Source organism: Mytilus californianus, unplaced genomic scaffold, assembly GCF_021869535.1.
Source record: "Mytilus californianus isolate M0D057914Y unplaced genomic scaffold, xbMytCali1.0.p SCAF_4, whole genome shotgun sequence".
Taxonomy (NCBI): domain Eukaryota; kingdom Metazoa; phylum Mollusca; class Bivalvia; order Mytilida; family Mytilidae; genus Mytilus; species Mytilus californianus.
Genome location: NW_026262690.1, coordinates 13,628,661 through 13,641,758, shown reverse-complemented (window position 1 = coordinate 13,641,758; position 13,098 = coordinate 13,628,661). Strand labels below are relative to the sequence as shown.

At 32.0% G+C, this 13,098-nt stretch overlaps 1 protein-coding gene across 1 annotated transcript in view; it reads left to right on the top strand.

The window, feature by feature from the left end:
• The window catches only part of LOC127699231 (ALK tyrosine kinase receptor-like), a 167,159-nt gene that overhangs the window by 36,431 nt on the left and 117,630 nt on the right, over window positions 1–13,098 (top strand). Inside the window, exon 2 of the mRNA XM_052202985.1 lies at window positions 9,002–9,197. The gene's annotated coding sequence lies outside the window, so the exon portion shown is untranslated. The remainder of the gene's footprint in view (window positions 1–9,001; window positions 9,198–13,098) is intronic.

The window sequence follows — 13,098 nt, the reverse complement described above, 5'->3', positions numbered from 1 at the left end:
GTAGAAAAGGTCTTCTCTGTTTCAGTTGTGAACCTGTCTCAAGTGGAAGAAATACCTCAGAAAAAGTTGTAGACATAGTAAACAAATTAGGTGTAAACATAAATGTTGAGGATTGTAATGTAAGCCATCGTGCAGGAAATATAAGGAAATGAACCGCCTCAAATCATTGCAAGATTCCAAAGGCACGATGTTAAAGTAAAAATTCTAAAATCGGCCAAAAAACTTAACGTGTTAAAACACTATTTATCGTGTTAAATATTTACGTGTTACTTTATGGATATTTTCCAATGAACCTGTCAGTCTGGCAGGATTTTTTTTACCTTGACATTATTTTCATGGTTCATTGCTCAATGTTAAGATTTTGTGTTTTGGTTTGTTTTTCTTAAACTATAAGCAATAGGTCAACTATATTTGGTGTATGGAATGATTGTAAGGTGTATATGTCTGTCTGGCAGGTATCATATGACCTTGACCTCATTTTCATGGTTCATTGGTCAATGTTAACTTTTCCTGTTTAAGTTTGTTTCTTAGATACTATATGCAATAAGTCAACTATATTTGATCCATTGAATGATTGTAAGTTGTACATGTCTGTCTAGCATGGTTCATTTGACCTTGACCTTATTTACATGGTTCATTGGACAATATAAAGTTTTCATGGTTTGGTCTGTTCCTTGTATACTATAAGCAATGTGTCAACTATATTCAGTGTATGCAATGATTGTAAGGTGTACATGTATTTCTGGCTTGGTTTATCTAACCTTGACCCCATTTACTTGGATCATGTTAAGTTAATGTGATGCTTGTAGTAAAACTTTATATTTAGGTCTATCAATATAAAATCAATGGTCAATAAGCAGGCGAGACATTTCAGTGTGTGCACTCTTGTTTAATGTATATGTTATTATATATGCAATAAAAGTATCAAACACGTTTTAAAGTTTTGTTTTATTCTTAAAAGACAGCCATAATTTGAGCAGTTTGTAATTCCTTGTCATAAAGTTTTTTGTCAAGAGGTCTGACCCACTTTTAAAAGTGATCTGACTAGAGTGTCTTCAAATTTATAAACTATACTATTCAGAACAAGTTATTACTAGAAGTCATTTTTACCAGCTGTTATAAACCTTAGGAATAATATTCCAGAGGACATTCGTTTAAATCAATCAAAATCTGGTTTTAAGACCTATCTCTTTCAAAATATTAATAAAACCCCTTTTTATTTTCACCTACGCTGTAGAAGAGACCAAATATGTTGTGCATGAGTGTGACAGACTCCTAAGTAGTGTTCTAAGGGACCATCTATTTAAAAAAAAAATGAAAAAAAAATAATTGTGTTCCTGTGGTCACATAGAAAGTACCTCTCATTACTTCCTCAAATGTCCAAAATATAATGAAATTCGAAGGGATACTATCGGGTCAGTACCTTTTATTAACCTTAAGATTATCTTATATGGGGACAGTTTAAAGTCTGATGATGACAATAGGCAAATATTTTATAAAGTTTCTGAATATATAAATCAAACAAAACATTTTGAAAGTTGACCTTGTATATGTTTTCATTAGTTATATAAGTTGATGTCATCAACTATAATCGGACATGTGTGGTGGTTCCAATGACTGTCTATCAAGAAAATAAAAGTTACTGCTTCGTTGTTTTTTATTTGTTTTTTTTTATGCCCCACCTACGATAGTAGTAGGGTCATTATATTTTCTTGTCTGTGCGTCCATTCGTTCGTTCGTCCGTCCATATGTCCGTCCGTTCGTCCGTTCGTCGTACCGTTTCCTCCGTCTGTCTGTCCATCCGTCTGTCCCGCTTCAGGTTAAAGTTTTTGGTCGAGGTAGTTTTTGATGAAGTTGAAGTCCAATCAACTTGAAACTTGGTACCCATGTTCCCTATGATATGATCTTTCTAATTTTAATGCCAAATTAGAGTTTTTACCCCATTTTCACGGTCCACTGAACATAGAAAATGATAGTGCGAGTCGGGCATCCATGTACTATGGACACATTCTTGTTTCTTTTTTGGTATTTATTAAGATTTATTATATGTTACCTTAACTGAATATACTGTTGGCACGTCTGCATATTGTTTGTTAAATAGATGTATTTTTTTCAGGAGATGGTTTATAAAAGTTTTTCTAAACTTGTTTCCGAATCCCATATCTGAGTTTTATGTAAAATAGTGCTACTTCATTGTTATAATTTTTCATTTATAAATACTGTTTAAACTAAAGCAATTTTCAGATCTTACTGTCATGGTAACACATCCTGTTTGATAATATTTTTAATTTTTATTATATACCCACTGAGCATGGACTTTTTTTTTTACACAATTTTTGTTTTTGTATTAAGGAATTATTTGATATTTAATCAGGAACTTTATTAAATTGATCTGTACTATGCTATTGTAGGGTCAGAATAATTTAATATTAATATCTCTGCATGCATGATGGATAGTTGAGTAATAATATCAGACCATGTATTCCTAATATATAATATTGTATCGATATATTTATGAAAACATTTCTTCATAAAGCAATCTCTAATTAAACAATACACACTAAACTAGCCACCTCAAACAGGTCTTTCTGATGAAAATTTGGGCTCAGAAAATCTTTTAACAGAAAATTTCTCCTACAACAGTGATGTAATTGTAAAGTTGACTTCATGGATCTGGCATTGAATCAGCAATTGATACCAAACTCTTCTTCTTCCCAAAGGATGAATAAATTATCTTTAAACTAAATATAAATGTAAAAGTCAAGTTTCTGTTTTTCCAGACATGGAATCACTTGAATATGTCACCTTATAAAGAGTTATTGCTTCCTATGAGTACCCACATTAACCCTTCATTAACTCTTTGTTAATATGCTAACGAGCTTTTCTTGACATTTGCTTTCTCTGTGTTTTCCTAAGAAATCAGAGGAATACTTGAATTGGAAATTAATATGTCTTTCGTTGTTTTATTTATTTGTTCAGTGGTGATAAAAGGAAGACTGAATGAAAATATTGGTCTTTTCAGGAAGAGCTGGCAAAAATAAATGTCAACAGAAATAAGAAATTATGATCAGCCCACTCTTTATTGTTTGTAGAGCTTTGACCTGTCGGAAATTCGTTTAAGTGATAATTTGTATAGTTTCTGACCTAATCATTCGAAGGCACTGAGTGTATACCTACACTTGGCGGAATTGCATGCTTCATACCATGCACAGTTGTGCATAATTATATTATTTTGTGTCTTGCTAAGTGTGACATATGTTGAATGAGATGAGATATAGGTGTCACTTTTTGGGCATCTGTCATTTAAACTGTCTAGCTAACTAGCTTCCTAGCTCAGAACACTCAACAGTAGTCCATGAATCACAATGAGGTCTGACTGACCCTTGGTCATGCTGGAATGAGGTAAATTTCTTATCAGGATGATATATCAATATCATTAATATATAGGATGTTGAGTATAATGTACTTTGGTTTACAGGAGAATACTAAAGGCCTCAGCCAGCTTCAGAAATGTTCAAAATTTGTTTTAATGAGGTGTATTTTAAAAGAAATACTTTTACAATTAATATTTGGTATATTTTGCATGATCATCATCCTTAATTGAGTTTCACAGATATTATTCGGCTATATAGAATTTGTCATGCTGAATTTTTGCAATATTCAATTAAGTTTTCTGATTAGGTACCCCACAAGGAGTATTATATTCATTGAAAATTTAGATTTCTGCTGCATTAAAATAATTCTTTTATTTCAGTTCCAGGAATTTTATGAGGCTCAATCCCTTAATTATGTTTCAGTGGTTTTGTAATATTTACCTTCAAATATTTTTTTTTTTTAAAACAGCCCTTCAATAACAGACATATTATTATATACCTTCGTTTCTGTACCGGTCCTTAGGTTAGTCAGTCTGTCCGTCTGTTATGTGATGTTCTTACTCCAGTCCTACATCCATGCACAAGAAAGTGAAAATTCCATATCTTCTCTCAATTATAAAATGGTTAAGAAGGGCTATAAATCTGTCATTTTATACTGATAAGGCGACCGATAATATTACTTAACAAACAGATGTTTAAAACACAAAATTGTTAAACTTTAAAAGTTTTAGGAAAATGCACAGGCACATGTGGGGTTGACCCCCCCTTTTTTTTGCGTTTAATTCTTATTTTGGAAATATTCTTTGATGTTGTTTATCCTGACTTTTAAGATTTATTTGAAAACCTAATTATTTTTAAATATGGTTTTTAAAAATATTCTAATCTTGCTATTTATTGAAAAAATCTAATTTTGTAAAAAAAATCAAAATCACATATATATATAGAGATATTTCTTGATTGGTATTTTGTATTTCATTTTATCCCTTTTTGCAACAATTGTCACCTATAGATTGAGAAAGAAACCATGTGGTATCTGTGAACTAACATAATATAATTGATGTGACAGTTTAATTTGAAAATATGGTGTTTTCTAAGTAGTGCAGGATATAAGTTCACTTTTTATTCAACATCATTTTGATGCAAGTTCTTGGGCTTAGTTGTAAGACTGTACTCCAGTATTCTGTAATCAATTTACTTCGAACATTTCACCTCAAGTTTTTGATAAGAGTACGTAGATGCTGAAAAAGTGGCAAAATTTTGTGTTTCTATACAGTGTCAAATGATTTGGTGGAGGCTTATACTCAAGTTATCTTTCAAAGACCAAATTCAAGAATTACTTAGTAATATTATATGCCTCCCTGTGGCAGCATAGTAACAACAAGAAGACTAAGTACACTTAATGCTAAACATAAATCAAAGATTGAGCAGAAAGTTTTGAAAATTTTTGAAGTGGAAAAAGTGCATCTAATGTACAACATACTTCTTGTTTGTAATTAAGTTGTGAATCATTAAGGAAATGTATAAAGATTTATATAGGTAAAGTTGTATATTGCAATACTCATGTTTGTAGAATTATTGGTTTCAGAAATAGACAATTGGTACTAACAGACTGTTTACTGAAATTATCTTCCTGATTATTATTCCTCTTATGTTGTCAAAGTGGGAGACAGTGACGTCAAACTTCTATTGTGTGATCCAAATAGTTGACTAAACATTATATTGATCACAATGACTTTATTATAAATGTAGGAACCTGTCACCAACATTACTTTATACTTGGTAACCTTTATAATCTTCAACTGGTTGGGAAACCTATTTCAGATTAACCTTAAATAATTGAATACTAATTTTCTTTACCCTTTATTAACAAGTCATAACACTTCAGACATAGTATATAACAAAGGTCAACAGTAAAGGGTCAAAATTTAAACCTTGATTTAAGGTTCCACTAAAGTCAAAATATAGGACACTTCATAAACATCTAAACTTTGCCTGTATTTTTCAACCTATAATGAGTAAAGTCATAAACTATGAGAACATATGTTCATTTAAACATACTTAACATATACATACTGTGTGAATTGTAAATAAACTTGAAATTGTTATGTTGTGGCCAAACCGGTTCTTGTGGTGAACACTAAATTTTCAAAAAAATCTGGAGGCCTGCGAGACTACTTAATTTGTTCAAAATTGGTATGGACGAATACTGTTATATCTAATGCAGGGCAAGCGCATGTTGATTTTTCAGAAAATGTATTGATTTTCGAGTTTCAGTTAATTTCATGTATCTAGGTGAACAAATATCGAAGTTACAATACAGAAATTGGACAAATATGCCATTAAAACTTATGTATGTGATAAATCAACATGTGCTTGCCCTGCATTAGATATAACAGTATTCGTCCATACCAATTTTAAGCAAATTAAGTCGTCTCGCAGGCCTCCAGATTTTTTTGAAAATTTAGTGTTCACCCCAAAAACCGGTTTGGCCACAGCATAACAATTTCAAGTTTATTTACAATTTACACAGTGTGTATATGTTAAGTATGTTTAAATGAACATATGTTCTCATAGTTTATGACTTAACTCATTATAGGTTGAAAAATACAGGCAAAGTTTAGATGTTTATGAAGCGTCCTATATTTTGACTTTAGTGGAACCATTCTCATAGATGGTCATACTGAAACATATATTGCTGTTTCTGAACCAAAGGCCAGTTTACAAGTGAAGGGAAAGCATTTTACTTTTCAGCATGGCCGTACTGAAACATAGCTTGCCGTTTCAAGACCAAAGGTCAATATTAAAGGGTAAGCATTAAAACCTTGGTTTAAACCTTCCAAGCATGACTATCGTTGGATTAGGATTTCTGGGATATTCTAGGTCAAAGGTTGGGTTAAGACCAAAGCTTCAGTTGTGTATTTAAAGGTTTGGTCTACAGTAGGAGAGCATTATATGCATGATAACCCAACCAGTCTGAAGCCTGCCTCTTGGTGTGGCATTTTCTCACTGTGTTGAAGTCCCATTGGTGGCCTTGGGCTGTTTTCTACTCTTTGGGGTTGTTGTCTCTGACATATTCCCCGTTTCCATTCTCAATTTTATTATCCATATTAAGAAATTTAAGCAGGATTGCAAGATAATGTTCATAGGTCTACGTTTTCTCTTGATTATTGTGTCCAAAAAGACATTCATACTGTCCAATTGGAAAATACCCAATTTCATATTTTTATAATAATACTTAATATTGATATTTGAAATATTTAACTTAAGTTCTCTGAAATTGAATTAAAAATATTGTAGGAAATTTTATTGAGCTTAATAATTGAGTAAGTTTTTAAGATGAAAAGTTGTGAGGAAAATGTAAAAAAGAAAAGTACTTTGAAATTGCTTTGAATATGTTTATGAAGAAATAAAAGTTTTCTAAGCAATAAAGAATACTCTGAAACTTCCAGTCGTGTATAATAAAAGTCTATATATGTTCCTAATCAAGTTAAGAGATTTTGATATTTCTTTTGATTCATCTAGACTTACTGATGAAGCCAGTTTCATACAAATACAATTAAAATATGACATTTTGTCAATGAGAATTCCCAGACAGAAGCATAGTTAACATAACGTTGATGAAAAAATGAATTCATTGATATTCATTAAATAATTCTTGTACAAGCTGTCTTTTTGTTCTGCTGTCAAATATTGTAGAACGGGGCATTCAGTACACAGATTCCTTTATTATTTATATAAAGTTTAGATTTAAAGAATTGTTACTTTGTAAAAACAAGTGTAAATCTTTAATGAAATGACCTCCATTTTTGATTGGTCGATTGATGAAGTGACTAAGATTTTATTGGCTTGAATGAGTTGTGAAATAGGCCACACATCAGAAAGAGTAGAAGAAAATTTATAAAATGGCGAGAATCCAGATTGAATTTGATAACAGTATGGGTATTTTAAGACACAATCTATGAATATATTGCCTTAGGATCACAGGTTGTAGGATTAAAGCACTGATAGTCAAATTTTAAACATTTGTTATTTTTCTACAATACACAATTGTGAAAACACAAAGTTCTATTCCAATTATTTCCAGTGTAATGTGTATATCATATCGCCTGTCATTAATAACACGATTTTATATGAAATGAGATATAAATAGCTCTGTTCATTGAAGTGCTTACTTTTTGTTGACCAATATGTTATTATTTGATCCATTTTTAGAGGTTTACATGTTCCCTATTGGAAATTTTTCATATAAATATAAGTAGAAAAGGTATGAGTGCCAATGAGACAACTCTTCACCAGAGACCAAATGACTTAGAAGTGAGCAACTACGTCACCTTCGACAATGAGCAAAACCCATACCACTTAGCAAGCCATAAAAGGCCTCGAAATGGATGGCAAATGTAAAACAATTCAAATGAGAAAACAAATGGTCTGATAAATGTATTTATTGGAATTTTTTCATTTGTTCCCTAGTTTTGTCTCGCTTGACAGAGTCAAAAAGCGAGACATAGGTATGCTGTTTCCAGCGTCGGCGACGATGATGGTGGCAGCGACAACAATGTAATAGTTTGTGATTAGGACTAGTTTGTGGTGAACCACAAGTTGTAGGTCAATCATATTTGGTATACAGTTGTATTAGCATTGGTACATCTCATTTCCGTGGAGATTATTTGGCCCTGCGCCCTCAGTCATGGTCTATTGACTTTGAAACTTTTGCTTATTTTACATGTATTAGTTTGTGATTAGGTCAGTTTATGGGGAACCATTAGTGGTAGGTCAATGATATTTGGTATGCAGTTGTATGAGCATTGGCATATCTCATTTCCGTGGAGATTATTTGGCCCTGCGCCCTCAGTCATGGTCTATTGACTTTGAAAATTTTGCTTAGTTAACATGTATTAGTTTGTGATTAGGTCAGTTCAAGGGGAACCATTAGTGGTAGGCCAATGTTAATTGGTATTCAGTTGTATAAGCATTAGCACATCTCATTTCAATGGAGAATATTTGGCCCCATCCCCATAAGATCAGTTTAAGATGAACTGCTAATGTTAAGTCAATGATATTTGGTATGCAAATTTATTGGCATTTGTAAGTGTCGTTTCCATGGATATTATATAGCTCCACCCCTCTTCATGGTTCATTGACTTTGAAACTTTTACATAGTTTACAAGTTAATGTTTGTGTTTAGGTTTGTTTAAAGGGAACAACTTATAATAAGTCAATGATATTAGTATGCAGTTGTATTAGCATTGGCACTCTCATTTACATGGAGATGGTTTAGCCATGTACCTCAGTCATGGTTCATTGACTTTGAATATTAGCCTAACTTGTTAAGTATTGCCATTTTAATTTCAACATTTGCATAATCAAAATTATAAAAAAGCGAGACATTTCTCTGTGATAGCAGTTTATTTTCATTTCAGAGCCTTATATAGTATACTATGCATTATGGGTTTTTCTCATTTTTATTTTTACATATAAACAGGTGTTTCGATGACATCTGCCTTGGTAGATACATTCCTGCTTCCAAACTTCAATGTCTCCCATCCACGTTTGAGTTTCTACACTTAAGAGTAAATATAATTTGGCTGATTTTGTCAGTCTGATGTCCCATTATCTATCTTTTCCAGATAAATTCAAATTGCTGAAGGGAAGAAATGGAGGTTTTTGTGACAGATTAACATCATCTTCATACAATGCCAGTAATGCAAGAAATTCTTCCTATAAAATAGAACTAGAGCTAAGTGGCAGGAATGGTAACTTGAGTATTGGTATCTACTATCCTAGTACAAGACAGTATCAGGAAAAAGTTTCCAACACAAACATGTAAGTATAAAATATCAGTTGGTAAACTCTGAAATCTTTGTTTTCTCATAATGTTGTCAGTTAACTATTGTGTTGTTGGTATTGACTAGAATCTGGGTTACGCTGAACCTGTCGGATGAGACATAGATACAGACATCTTATTTATTGGGGTCAAGATTAGCCAATGGAAATATATAGAACATCTAAGAGTCTTTGATCAAAAACTTTGACGGACTTGGATGGAAGAGAAACTTATCCTATTTTTCTTGAAATTTAGATGTACTTGGACAGGAATTATCCAATCACAGTACAGTTTTTTCTTTGACCAAGTTTTTGATGAAAAACTTTGATAGTGACAACAGATGAATGGCTAAAAATAGAACATATTGGGTAAAATGCAAGTTTTGTATATTATCTTGAAAACCTTTATGAATAGAGAAAAACTGATGGGGCAAACATGTTGAGAATGTTGACACTAGCTGTACATTCATGTCAAAACTGTGAGACGACTTCTTATAGGAATTATTGCCCTTTATTGTCAAATTTTACCAATTTTTTTTCATTTTTTTGTATTATTTTGAAAACTGCAGTAGATACAGAGAATTTTTTATTAGGAAATATGATTAGCAAGACAAGATCTACAAATAAGACAATATGGTTGAAATCATCAGACAACTCCTTATTGGAGTTATTGCTCTTAAATGATGATTTTTAACAATTTTTTGCTTTTTGCCTGATTTTTTAAAAATATAATAGATTGAAAGAAACTTTTAAATGCTTAAATGATCAATAGGTCAAGATCTTCAAATAAGTCAACATGACGGAATTGTCAGTTGTCTCGTAATTGAAGTTATGGCCATTTAATGAAGATTTTTCTCAATTTTTAGCTCACCTTTCCATAGGAAATGTGAGCTTTTGCCATAACTTGGCGTCTGTCGTCGTCCGTCGTCTTCCGTCCGGTGTAAACTATATCAAACATCTTCTCTAGAGCAAATCTGACATGGGATAAAAATGTTCATTAGGTCAAGTTCTATCAGTTCTAAAATTTTCAAATGAATCTAACAACCCATTGTTGGGTTGCTGCCACTTAATTGGTAATTTTAAGGAAATATTTGCAGTTTTTGGTTTATTATCTTGAATATTATTATAGATAAAGATAAACTGTAAAAAGCAAAAATGTTCAGCAAAGTAAGATCTACAAATAAGTTTTATATGATCAAAATTGTCAATTGACCCCTTAAGGAGTTATTGCCCTTTAAGGACAATTTTTCACAATTTGTTTATCAATTTTCTAACTTTAAAAAATCTTCTCCTCTGAAACTACAATTCCAACCAAACTTAAGCTCACGTACTGAATGATTCTTAGGTTATCTAGAATAAAGTTTGTGTTTTATTTTCTGTTTCCTCAGAAACTAAAGCATTTAAAGCAAATCAGACAAGAAGTTAAAGTATTCATTAGGTCAAGGTCTACCTGCCCTGAAATTATCAGCCAAGTCGGGTATCTGATTTTTAGGTTATTGCCCCTGAATTGATGATTTTAAGGAAATTTTGCAGTTTTCGGTTATTATCTTGAATATTATTATAGATAAAGATAAACTGTAAACAGCAAAAATGTTCAGCAAAGTGAGGTCTACTAATAAGTTAAGACCAAAATTGTCAATGGACCCCTTATGAAGTTATTGCCCTTTAAAGACAATTTTTCACAATTTGTTCATCTGGTTTGCCTACTTTAAAAAATCTTCTCCTTTGAAACTACTAAATCTATTTCAGCCAAACTTGGCTGAATGAGTTTCAGAGTATCTAGTATAAATTTTGTATTTTATTTCCTTGTACATCAAGAAACATAGCCACTCTGGCTAAAATGGAACATAGGGGTAAAATGCATATTTTTGCTTTTGAAGAAAATATTACAGATACAAAGAACATTTAAATGGAATTTTTAAGCCACTCATTAATACATATTGAAAAGCAAAAATAATCATTGATGAAAGATTTAAGCAAAAAATTACAGGTGAGCGATTCAGGCTCTTGAGAGCCTCTTGTTTGCATTTCTGACTTTAATTTTGAAAACAAAGCAAGATATAAAAAAGATATTTGGTATATGATATTGGAGAGAAAATGACTCCAGAAAAGATGTCTCCCCTTTACCACTTTACCAAGCAATATATGTAGGTGAATCACATAATTCAGTTGTAAACAAGCAATATATGTAGGTGAATCACATAATTCAGTTATAAACAAGCAATATATGTAGGTGAATCACTTAATTAAATTGTAAACACCTAAGATCTCTTAAAATCTGAGATTCTTTGTACATTATTTAGAAATTGAGGTAAAGGTCAGAGGTTAGAGGTTAGAGTCACGTCCTGAAATTTCTGCTTGTTAACACTCCTTATCTGGAACTGTAAATGGAAGATGAAACGAGAGGCTCAAAAGAGGCTGTATGGCTTTGATGACACAGAATTTGAATTTTCAATGTAAAGTATCTCATCAAAAATAATTTTCCAATCATTATCCAATAATCCATTAATTAGGATTTGAATTTTTCCTGGTTTTTCAAGGAAATTTAGACGTGAGATTGGATTTGAGTATGTTTTGTACTTCCTGCTCTAATTAGTTGTCAAGATCTATTATTTATAGACTTGAGTGCATATTACTGAAAAATACAATTTTGAAGTAAGTAATTTGACGAAGAATCAAAGAACATGATATACATTCTAAGTATACGCATTGTTGGTATAATCAGAGAAACATACTGCCTTAGTTTTAGTTATGAAATTACCTTTTGTGTTGCAGTCTTTTGAAAGATTTATTGAACATTGTTTAACATCTAGAGGCAAATATTTCAAGTAGATTGAAGACAATTCCTAAATGGTTCTGTATAATAAACTCATCATAAATACCAGGATTAAAATTTTGTATGTTACATAGACCCGCGTTTCGTCTACTAAAGTTAAAAGACTCATCAGTGATGCTCGAATCAAAAAAGTTTAAAAGGCCAAATAAAATATGAAGTTGAAGAGCATTGATGACCCAAAATTCTGAAAGGTTTTGTCAAATACAGCTAAGGTAATCTATTCCTAGGGTAGAAAATCCTTAGTATTTCAAAAAATTAAAAGTTTTGTAAACATTTAGTTTATAATCAACACCATATCAATGATAATTCATGTAAATACAGAAGTGCTGACTACTGTGCTGGTGATACCCTTAGGGAGAAACCTCCATTAGCAGTGGCATCGACCCAGTGTTTGAAAATAAACATCATAGATACCAGAATTAAAATTTTGTACGCCAGACAAGCATTTCGTCTAGAAAAGACTCATCAGTTTGTATTTTCTTTTGTCCTACTTCTATTTTTAGCTTTTCTCATCACTTGGCGTCCGTCTTCCGTCGTCGTTGTCCGTCATCGTTAACTTTTACAAAAATCTTCTCCTCTGAATCTACTGGGCCAAATTTGACCAAACTTGGCCACAATCATCATTAAAAAATGTGTCCGGTGACCCGGCCAACCAACCAAGATGGCCGCCATGGCTAAAAATAGAACATAGGGGTAAAATGTAGATTTTGGCTTATATCTCTGAAACCAAAGCATTTAGAGCAAATCTGACTGGGGTAAAATTGTTAATCAGGTCAAGATCTATCTGCCCTGAAATTTTCAGATGAATCGGACAACCTGTTGTTGGGTTGCTGCCCCTGAATTGGTAATTTTAAGGAAATTTTGCCGTTTTTGGTTATTATCTTGAATATTATTATAGATAGAGACAAACTGTAAACAGCAATAATGTTCAGCAAAGTAAGATCTACATATAAGTCAACTTGACCAAAAAGGTCAGTTGACCCCTTAAGGAGTTATTGCCCTTTATAGTCAATTTTTAACCATTTTTCGTAAATTTTTGTAATCTTTTACAAAAATCTTCTCCTC